At 30.6% G+C, this 12,358-nt stretch overlaps 1 protein-coding gene across 4 annotated transcripts in view; it reads right to left on the minus strand.

Annotated features, from left to right (window-relative positions):
* Positions 1 to 12,358, minus strand: part of LOC120279282 (putative disease resistance protein RGA4) — a 98,396-nt gene that overhangs the window by 50,691 nt on the left and 35,347 nt on the right. The gene's annotated exons all lie outside the window — the stretch shown is intronic.

Genomic DNA, 12,358 nt, shown 5'->3' on the forward strand with positions numbered 1-12,358 from the left:
TTAATCTTTTGCATAAAAGTAGATTCCAAAATATATAATTATTAATTATGTAAAATCCACTGGTTGATCTATATGACACAAGCTTTTTCTTCGGATGCCAGTCACGCATTTCAAGATTATTTTTTTGTTTTTGTTGTAACGATTTCAAATTAAAACCTTTATATATAAATAAAAATATCCACTAACAGATGTAGACTCTTTTCTTTTTAGAAAGTTAACGAGTTAAAAGGAAAAAACTATGTATAAAAATATGTTTTGAAAGTATAAATTTATTTTTATAGCTAGATAAAACTAAAAATATAAAATTATCCACTTTATAAATATATATATATATAATTAAAAAAACCAGCTGATGCATTCGCAAAGCAGGCATGCTTTTTCAAAAGTAACACAGTCGAATATTATCTTTTTCTTTATAAATATGCATTTGATCGGACCTTATCACAAGATACACTGCTTTCTTAGATTTTTAATTTATTTCTTCTTTTTAAAATTTTTTTTGCAATATTTCATTATGATTTTTAATAAATTGTATATTATAAATTAGATGTGATTATATTATAATAATTCTAAACTTCAAACTTAAACTTAAATTATTTATATAATTATTATTAAATATTAAATATATGTATTATAATGTCATCTTCAGTTAAATTAGTATTAATTTTAAATTCAGATTTTACAAAATACATTATTATATTATTATATTAGTTCATTAAAATCATATGTTTATTAAATAATTATAAAATTATGCATAAATATCAATTACATAAAATAATTGAATAAAAAGTATTTTGTATTTTTTGTTTTTAAAGCTTATTTTTAAAATTTTTTTTTCTAAATGACTTTTTTGGTTTTTGTTTTTAGATATGTTTTCAAAATACTTTTACTTAAATAGATTTTAATATTTTTTAATTCCAAAATTTGTTTTAAAAATAAATTTCATAATTTGTTTTAAAATTATAAAAACAAAATAGAATCAAACCGGGGCATATGATTCGTTGGTTTTTCAATTTTTAACCATTTTTTTAATATAGTTGTAGCTTTAGAATATTTTTATAATTTGATTTATTCTTATTCTCTAATGGTGGAGCTTGTGATTAGCTTGGAGCATCTTTGGTGGGATGCTTTTGCCCTCAATGAGTGTTTAACAAAAAAAAATCCCCACCATTAGCAAGTCACCACTAAAAAAAATCCCCACTGGAGCACTCCGTCGTCACTGAGCGCTCAGTGGTGATTGAGCACTCAAAGGGTGGGACTCTTTTTTTTTTTAATTATTTTTTTAAATTTTAAGGGCCATGGTTAATTTTTAAAACATATAAAATTTAACATTGTCAACGGCTAATCTTTTTAATTTTTTTTAAATTTTAAATTTTTATTAATAATATTGAAGATTTTAAATTTAATTAATTTAATTTATTTAATTTAATAAACTCTATATTAAATATACAAATATTTAATATTTTTAACACAAAAAAAAGAAAAAATAAACAAAAATCTAGATGTTATTGTTGTAACCCTTACCGGGTTATTATTTGAAATATTTATTTTGAATTTTAATTTTTTAATATATTATATAATAATTTTATTAATAATATTTAAGATTTTATTAACTAAATATATTTTAATGAAATATATAGATGTAAATAGTTAATAAATTGGATGAAATAATTATGGGTCTTATTTTATAATATAAGCTATTATAGAAAGATAGTTTAATGGATTGACGAGATGACATACTGCGTTAATCTCTAAAAATAGTCTAACGATTAACAATGCTCTTACGAGTTTTTCATTTTTTTAATTTTTTAACTTTTTTTATAATTTTTATTGGTATTTTTCAAAACCTTTGGATTGGTTTATGATTTTTTTATGCATCATTCACAATTTCAACTTTTTTTCTTTTTGTCCGTTAGTAGTGATTGGAATCAAATTCCTAAAAGCTTCAAACTTTATCTTTAATTTTTTTGCATAAAAAGTAGATCCAAAGATATATATATACATTATTCCAAATTTAGTTTTCAAAATAAAAAACTTATACTCTTACCACATAGATTGATGACTGGAATGAATGAATTGACAGTATAGGATATCTAGGGAAAAGGAACTCACTCGGTCAATTTATTTATTAGCCAATTTTTATTTATTTTTGATATATTTAACTCACAAGTTACGGATGAATTACTAAATAAGGGTAAAAATCTTGAGTGAGCATTATACTAAAATCAATTTTTAGTTTGAATATCAAATTTTAATTTGCATAATTTTGGTTATCTAACTTGATTTGGTTTTCATCGAGAGAGTGCGAAAAGAGTTTTTTTAGGGAGGGATTTAATGAAGTGGTTGCTAGAATTGTCTCGTCGGTGACGATTCGCCTCGTAAATCTCTGGCACTTACATGCCACATTATCAGCGATGTTCATGTGACCACTATTTTTTGATAAGTGACCATGCGGACATTGTCGATGATGTAGCATGTAAGGGTCAGTAGATTATGTGACAAATTGCTGCTAATGAGGCAATTTTGGTAGCCACATCATCAAATTCCTCCCGAAAACTCTTTAGTACCCTCTCGGTAAAACCAAATTAAAAATTGGATATCCAAAAATTATACAGAGTGAGTTTGATGCTCAAAGTGAAAATTGGCCATATATGGTACCCACTCAAGATATTTACCGCACTAAATAATATTTTTTTATGTTTTTAGCTCCAATAAAAAGTGCGCCTAATGACCCATCTTATCAGTATAAAGTCCATAATTATATTTATCTTTAATATTTTTTAACTTTATTTTTATTTTATGAAAAAAATAAATCACACACAATAAAAGAATAACATAAGACATACTTACACAAAGATGATATGATGAGTGTATTATTGTTCAATATTTTATATCATTTTGTACACTCATTAGGTGTGTATTAGAGTTATATTTTGGAATCCGATGTTAAACATGGTGTATTTTTCATTCTCAGCTTCGAGCAGTGCTTAAGGATGAGAGAAAGCAAAAAGAAGCATTCTAGAGCCAAAGCGACGAAGATAAAGGAGCTTTCTCGACATTATTCATGAAGAACAACCCAAGACAAACTCACTTATGGTCATTCTATGGTCGTGCATACGGCCGTTTCGCTCTAGCTGTGACTTACTATGAATGGAGTCAATCAAGTCAACAAGGATGGGGATGAAGGACTTTGATTAGTCCTGGTTGTACACTATGCTTCTTTAATTGGGCCGTAAGCCTCTTCCAAAAGAACTACGGGCATGTTTATGCCCATAAGAAGAAGTATAAAAGGCAGGCAGAGAGGACCGTCGCAGGTAAGACTTATGGTCGTGAAGTGATTTCATAAGGCTCGTGACCCATCATCCCCAACTCCTTACGCCAGCGTTCTTGCGCCCATAAACAACCAGTATGTGGCACATTATAAATATTCATGACGAGGGTTTCTAGGGCATTGTTTGTTCTATTGGAATGTGAGGCTGAGGGGAAGAAAGGAGGCAAATCTCTAGGCTTTGGAGGCGATTCAACCCATCTATCTTGGAGAAGAAGAATTGTAGCCTCAAGATTAGCTTGGTGTAGTTCGTGGAAAGTCGAGCATTCTTCGGTAATCATCTCTAGGCACAATTGAGAGAGAGAGAGAGAGAGAGAGAGAGGGGGTTGGGGGTTCATTTCTTCTTTGATTCTCATTGTGTCTTGTTGTTTGGATGCTTGCCCTCTATTAATGGAGGGTTAATTTTGTAGATGTTTGGGCATAGTTAAACTCTAGGGTTTTATTCGATTTTGACATTGGTTGTGGATCTTGTTGATTTAATTGTTTCTTAATTGCAATCCATATTATTTGAATCAATTGCGTGTTTTTGTATGGATTAATTACTAGAGGCGAAAGCCTTAGTTCTCATGTATGATGTGCTTTGTGATGAGTAAAAATACCCACCTAGCATAGACATATCATGATTGGAGGGGATTGTGAGTAAGTCTAACAATAGGGTACTTTAAAGTTGAGAGTTCTCCTTCCTCAACCTCCTGAGTGGATTAACAAGTGATTTCCATGCTCTTTGCAATTGTAGGTAAGAGATTTTAGGAGAAATAACATTTCTATTATGTATGGATTATTTATTTCATAAATTCTTGTTAATCCACATTGAAATTTCGTAGAGTGCAATGCAACTGTGGGGTGTCTGTATCATCACTATATCGAATTGGTTACTAATCGCCCTTGCAAAAGGGTTTAGTATATTTTAGGATTTCTCTCGGTTTAGATAGGATTTCATACTTATACAACATTTATCATGAACTTAACAAGCCCTAAAAGGATACTATTACTTGGGTATCCCTTTTCCCCCTCGTTTCTCAACTACTTTTATTTCCTTATTCTTGGTTCTTCTCTTTTGTTTCTTAGTTTGCTCATACACATCACTACTTTTGTTTAGGCTAATTTTCGGGATTATGACTAGTACTAGTATTCTCGATCTTCCCTATGGATTGATACCCTGTTTTTAAGCACTTTATTATACGATCGGTACGTACACTTGAGTCTCTATTATGATACAACCCAAAGAAAAATAGAAAAAATCATTCACTAGGCATGGAGAATACATCAAAAAAAGAAAAACATAAAAAAAATAACAAAAGACAGCAGACACATAGTACAAGTAACAAACAGAACCTACCTAAATGAGAGCAACATAAAATTTGTAATCCTATAACCCAATTTATAAAAAAATTGAGGGCAAAAAATTATAAATATTTTTCCCTAAAACTATATATTTTTTAGGTTATATATACCCTAATTTGGGATTAAGTGGCTAGACAATGAGATATTTGCAACAAAATAAAGTTATATTACATAAATTAATTTGTATAATATCCACAGAACCAACAATAAACTTTGACATTTTTTTAAAAGTAATTTTTTATATTACATCTATAAATTTGTAAAAAAAATAATTTTTTTAAATAACAAGAGAGAAAAAAAGCAAACCCGAAAGTTTGAACTTTCACCTCGTAGTGATAGTCGTTGGTAGTATTTATATTTTATATTTTTTGAAATTATTATAATCTTGAGTATGAATGAATATAATTTTTTTTAAATGTTTATAATTCTTTAAAATTTAAGTCAGCACCCCTTTAGTTTTGCTCCTAGTTCTGCCACTTAGCTATAGTAGTTGATTAGATTACTAAAGACAATGACACCAAAAGAATAATAAATAGACGAAGGAGGCTCATGGGGATATACACAGTATGAGAGATCATATATCTATGGTAACACGAGAACAAACTCTCAGTGTTTTCAACAGAATCCATGATAATATTTGCATTATTACCACACCAGGAGGAGGAGTTCATGAAGTGTAAGCTATTCTTAGACTAAAAAAATTCCAGCTAATTCTCGACTGAGTCAGGGTTGCAGAAAAACAGTGAACAAGCATAAGATTAATTTTAATAATTGCTGAATTAAGCAGAGTGGACTAATAATTAAAAATACCATTATTTACCCCCAACCGTCTTGAACATTGCCCGAATAAATACCTCTTATGTTACCCTTAAAATCATAGATAATATTCGTCTTATTCTTTTATAATCTATTTGTGCTTCACTTGCATTAGTGTTCTTGCCAGTTTTTCTTTTCTTTAAATGTTTTTCTTTAATTTTTTTTTTTTTTTGGTTTATTTCATTTAAGATACATTGTTTAATAGAATTTTTTTTTAAAATTATTTTTAAAAATATATTTCATTATTTTAGATAAAAATCATATACTTAATATTTGAAATTTAAATTATTTGTTGGTAATTAGCTATAGCTTAAAATTGACCTGTTTGTCGATATTTGATACATAGCCAATATTTATTGGTGATCCGATTTATTGTTTTTTTTGTATATATTGTGTTTGTTTTTATTTTTTATTTATTTTTCTTTTTTTATTTTATGTGTTGTATATGCTTCTCTTAATGGCACTTGATGGGAATAATTTTTATTAAGGCCTTGATCTTCTTTGGGTCTTCTAGGTGATCACACATAGAGAGGGAGATGGCACAGGCATACAACTCTGTTTTCCACACGTTGGCATACAACTCCGTTTGATAATCAGCACACTCACTCAGAGAGACCACCACCAAAAAAATAAAGATATTTGCTGTTTATTAGCTGTTCATTTTGCCAGATATTATCACAAGATAATGCTACCATGTCACAAGCCACCTACACTGCCCATCCACCATATAGTATTTGAGTGGACCCAGTGGGGCATGCAGCTGGTTATATACGTGGGAGTTGATAACTGGTTAGGCGCCATTTCACAATCCCTTTGATATTTACCACTTGTATATTGTGTTTAAATTATTAAATTAATTTAACTTTGTAGTTTATCACTTATTTAAAAAATTAATTTAACTTTTTTTTTAAATAACTAAGTAAATCATAATTTTTATTAAGTCAAAGATAAGCTAACCCATTCAACAAGGCATTTGTTGTGGTTATAATGGAATTTTATGAATTAAAAGACCATTATGTGATGTCTTGTTTAAAAATAGATAAATGAAAAGAAACAAATATTATATGGCTATTGTTCTCTTTAAAAAAAAAAATTCTAACAACATGATCTTGTGGGATAATAATATCACCTTCGTAGCTCAATTATATGTAAAAGAAGTGCCATCTATCTCTTTTTTCAAAACGATCATTAATCAAATACCACTATCATTTATTATTATTTATAAAAAAATAAATAAATTATAATTCTCTGAATTAAAAATGAAAATAAATACATTACGCAAACCGATTTGAACAAAATATATAAACCAGACTAAAAGAAAATATTGCACAAAATCCACCAAAGGAGGAGAGAGGACAAAAGCGGGACCAACAAGACAAAAAATAAATAAATAAATAAATAAATAAAAGTAGGGTAAACTATTCAATTAGTCACCCAACTTTCAAGTAACTCCTATTTTAGTCACCATACTTTTAAAATTTTCAATTGGCTACTTGTACTTTAAATTCACGCTATTTAAGTCACCGAGCCTAACTCCGTCAACGACTTTTCCGACATGTCTTGCCACATCTCACCCAAAAGAGTTGCTTTGTGCCACTGGAATGGCACATGGAGGAGTTTATTTATTTATTTGCTCAGCGCCAATAAGCAAGCATCCTTGGCGCCAAAAAGCAAATGCCCCATCTCCTTGTGAAGCTCATCACCCGAGAAGAACCCTAATCGGCTGAGAGAGGAATGACGACAAAGACCTTGGTGATGATACTGTCAGGCAAAGAAGCCTTCCCCTCCCTCCAACAATCAATTATTCTCTCCGTGGATGTGTTATTCTAAACCCACATCCAAGAGCAGTTTTAGTGTTCATCAACTACAAAATAAATAAAAAATTCCAATCCCTAACCCTTTTCCATCTTTGTATCTCAAAGAATTCTAAACCCACATCTTTGTACCCAAAAAACTATAGATCCTACTAAAATCAATCACAAATTAAAGAACAAAACTTCAGAAATGAAAACATAGTAATATACAACTAATACATGTGAGGGAAAAGCAAATGTCAAGGGATGAAAATGAAAATCAACTTGATCTTGCTCATTTGTTGCCATAGCATCGGGCGATGATGTAGCTCACTACAACAATGTTCTAAGCGGGCTAAGGGTTCTCAAAAGGGGAAAATCTCAGAAAAACTCTAATATTCTGGGTGTCGATCTTCTCAAAAGGGGAACATTTCAGAAGAACTCTAATGTCCTAGGACAATCTTCAGGAGGGTGAGAGGAGATGAGACGATCTTTACGAGGATGAGAGAAGATGGGACGTTTGCTCTTTGGCGCGGAGAAAATAAACCCCTCCAAGTGTCATTCCAGGTGGCATAATCAACTTCTTTTGGGTGAGACGTGGTAAGACATGTCGGAACGCCGTTGACGGAGTTAGGCCAGTGACTTAAATAGATGTGAATTTAAAATGCAGGGTAGCCAATTGAAAAATTTTAAAAAGCATGGTGACTAAAAATAGGAGTTATTTGAATGGTGGGTGACTAATTGAATAGTTTACCCATAAAAAGTAAGACAAAAGATGTTGGTGTTAAAGTTATCAAAACAAATTAAAAGGAGAAGATTGGGAATTCATGGAAATCAGGAACTAGATTTGAGAAACTGATGTTCATTTGATATTCACGTGATATGTCAAAAGTCAGCTGCACTGCTCCACCTATCCCGAGATACTTGAGCTGGGGAAGTTGGCCAAGCTGGGGAAGAAGAGGGCAATTTGAGCATAAATATAGACCCGGAGGATCTTACAGGCGGGGACTTATGCCCGTAAGATAGACCCTAAGGACTATCCAGAGGAGTTTACGATTACAGAGTTTACCACCGTAAGCTAAGCCGTAACACTAGATTGAAGATCTTACGGATGGGACTTATGCCTGTAACTAATCCCATAAGGCTAGCGGCTTAAAATCTCTGACATCATGATTTTGCCAGGGAGCAAGAGCACATCCACTGCTCACTTTGGAAAAAGAAGTTTCATTAACCTTTTTATATATTTTTTTTTAATTCCAAAATTTGTTTTAAAAATTAATTTTATAAAACTTTTTTAAAAACAAAAAAAAAATCAAATTTGTTGGTTTTTTTTTTCAATTGTAACCATTTTTAATATTATTGTAGCTCTAGAATATTCTTATAATTTGATTTATTCTTATTCTCGAATCGTGGAGCATGTGATTAGCTTATAGCTTTTTCTTTGTAGTTTTTTTAAAACCTTTTTATAGTTTTATTGGTATTTTCAAAACCTTTGGATTGGTTTATGATTTTTATGCATCATTCATAATTTCAATTTTTTTTCCTTTTCGGTTAATAGTGATTGGAATCAAATCACTAAAGCTTTCCAAATTTAGTTTTCAAAATAAAAAAAAATTATACTCTCACAACAAATTTTGATGGTTGGAATGAATGAATCGACAAAATAGGATATTTAGGGGACATAACTCACTCTGCCAATTTATTTGTTGGCTTATTTTTTATTTTTATTTTTATTTTTGATATATTTAAGTCACAAGTTGCTGACCAATCACTAAATAAGGGTAAGTATCTTGAGTAAGTACTATACTATGATCAATTTTTAGTTTGAGCATCAAACTTTAATTTGTATAATTTCGGTTATCCAACTTCAATTTGGTTTCACCAAGAGAGTCCCAAGGAGTTTTTAGGAGGAGGGATTTGATGAAGTGGTTGCTAGAATTGCCTTGTCAGCAGCAATTCGCCTTGTCATCGACTGCCACTCACATGCCACATTATAAAAAATGTCCACGTGACCACCTATTATGTATGCCTGGCATTGTTGATTTGCATAATAAATGACCATATGGACATCGTTGATGATGTGGCATGTAAGGGTTAGTAGATTACATGACAAATTGTTGTTAATGAGGCAATTTTGGCAACCACATCATCAAATTCCTCTCGGAAATCCCTTGGTAGCATCTCAGTGAAACCAAATTAAAATTAGATAACAAAAATTATACAAATTGAAGTTTGATGCTCAAAGTGAAAATTGACCATATTACAGTACCCAATCAAGATATTTACCCCACTAAATAATATTTTTATGTTTTAGCTCCCATAAAAGTACTCCTAATGACCCATCTTGTCGTATAAAGTCCATACTTATATATATATTTATCTTTAATATTTTTTAATTTTATTCTTATTTTATTAGAAAAAATAAATAAACCACATACAATGAAAGAATAACATAATATAGACCGACACAAAGAAGATATGATGAGTGTATGATTTTTTATTATTTTATATCATTTTGTACACTCATTAGGTATGTATTAGAGTTATATTTTAGAATTTGATGTTAAATATGGTGTATTTTCCCTTCTTAGGCTTGGGGTAGTTATTAAGAATGAGAGAAAGCCAAAAGAAGCATTCTAAAACCAAAACGAAGAAGATGGAGCTTTCTTGGCATTATTCATGAAGCCAGGACATACTTACTTATGGTCACTTTACCACCATGCCTATAACCGTAAGCCTCTTCCAGAGAACCTTGTGAGTATGATTATGCCCATAAAGAGGAGCATAAAAATAGACCAGAGGATCTTACGGGAAGGACTTACGCCAGTAAGATAGACCCTAAGGACTATCCAGAGGAGTTTACGATTACAGAGTTTACCACAGTAAGCTAAGCCATAACACTAGATAGAAGATCTTACGGATGGGGCTTATGCCTGTAACTGATCCCATAAGGTTAGCGGCCCATGATCCCCAGCTTCTTAAGGCCGCATTCTTCCGCCCGTAAAGCAACCCGCAAGTGGCGCAGTATAAATATTCCTGACATGGGTTTCTAGAGCATCTTTTGTTCTATTGGAAGGTGAGGTTGAGGGGAAGAAAGGGGGCGAATCTCTAGGGCTTTGGAGGCAATTCTAGAGGTAGATTTAGCCCATCTATCTTGGCGAAAAAGGATTTTAGCCATCAAGGTTAGTTTGGCGGCATTCGTGGAACGTCCTAGGGCATTCTTCGGCAATTATCTCTCGGCACAATTGAAAAGGGGGTTTTCATGACTTCTTTTATTCTCATTACGTCTTATTGTTTGGATGCTTGCCCTCCATTAATGAAGGGGTTTTCATCTCTTCTTTGATTTCTCTCAGTTCAAATAGGATTACATACTTATACAACATTTGTCATGAACTTAACAAATCCTAGAGGGATACTATACCCAGACATCCCTTCTTGGTTTCTCAGCTACTTTTATTTCCTTATTCTTGTTTTCTTCTCTTTCGTTTCTTAGTTTGCTCGCACACATCACTACTTTTGTTTAGGATAATTTTCAAGATTAGGACTAATACTAGTACTCTCGATCTTCCTTGTGGACTGATACCCGTTTTTTAGCACTTTATTATATGATTAGCACACACACTCGTGTCCCTATCACGGTACAACCCAAAGAACAATAAAACAAATCATTCACTAGGCATGGAGAATACATCAAAAAGAAAAGAAAAAAAAACAAACAACAAACAACAAACAACAAACACATAGTACAAGTAACAAACAGATGCTACCCTAGCTGAGAGAAAAAAAACATAAAATTTGTTATCATATAACCTAATTTATAAAAAATTGAGGGCCTAAAAAATATTATAAATAGTTTTTCCCTAAAACTATATTTTTTAGGTTATATATACTAATTTTTAAATAAAAATTTAAGAGGGTAGACAATAGATTTTTGCAATAAAATAAGTGATATTATATAAATTTATTTGTATAATATCAGAGAACCCACAATAAATTTTCACATTTTTTAAAAAGTAGTTTTTTTTATATTATATCTATAAATTTGTAAAAAAAAATGTGTTTTTTAAATAATAAAAGAGAAAAGAAAGCAAAACTGAAAGGTTCAACTTCCACCTTGTAGTGATAGGTGTCAGTAGTATTTATATTTTATATTTTTTGAAATTATTATAATCTTGAGTTTGAATGAATATAAATTTTTTAATATTTATAATTCTTTAAAAATTAAGTCAGCATCTCTTAGTTTTGCTCCTGGTTCTGCCATTTAGTTATAGTAGTTGATTAGATTGCTAAAGAGAATAACACCAAAAGAATAATAAATAGACAAAGGAGGCTCATGGGGATATACTCAGTATGAGGGATCATCTATCCATGGTAACACCAGAACAAGCTTTCAGTGTCTTCAACAGAATCCATGATAATATTTGCATTTTTACCACACCGGGAGAAGGAGTTCATGCATGAAGTCAAGGCTATGCTTAATAATAGTATACTAAAAAAATTCAAGCTAATTCTTGACTGAGTTAGGGCTGCAGAAAAGCAGTGAACGATCATAAAATTACTTTTTGGTAATTGCTTAATTAAGTGGAGTGGGATAATAATTAAAAATATCATTATTTGCCCCAGCCATCTTGAACATTGCCCAAATAAGTACCTCTTATGTTACCCTTAAAATCATAGATAATATTCATCCAATATTTTTTTATTGACTAAAACGCCCATACTCATTTACAAAAATTCTAAGATATTTGATTAATTAATACTAATTAATAATATATTATTAATTAAATATTATTAGTTAATAATATAATATTATTAATAAATATTATTATATTAATTAATATCATTATTAATTAATATAGTAATAATTAATTGAGACATTTATGTAAATAATGAAGAGAATCATGTATAGGTTTCATGTAATTGTAAATAAAGTTACAATTTTTGTCTTTTATCATAGGGATAATTTAGTACTCTATAGTATTGAGGACCAAAGAGTAATGTATGAGTAATACATGAACAATACCTGCCCATGTATTGCCTAAATAACTTATCATGCATTGAGTTAAGTGTTAGCCAA

The sequence above is a fragment of the Dioscorea cayenensis genome, chromosome 16 (assembly GCF_009730915.1).
Source record: "Dioscorea cayenensis subsp. rotundata cultivar TDr96_F1 chromosome 16, TDr96_F1_v2_PseudoChromosome.rev07_lg8_w22 25.fasta, whole genome shotgun sequence".
In the NCBI taxonomy this organism is placed as follows: domain Eukaryota; kingdom Viridiplantae; phylum Streptophyta; class Magnoliopsida; order Dioscoreales; family Dioscoreaceae; genus Dioscorea; species Dioscorea cayenensis.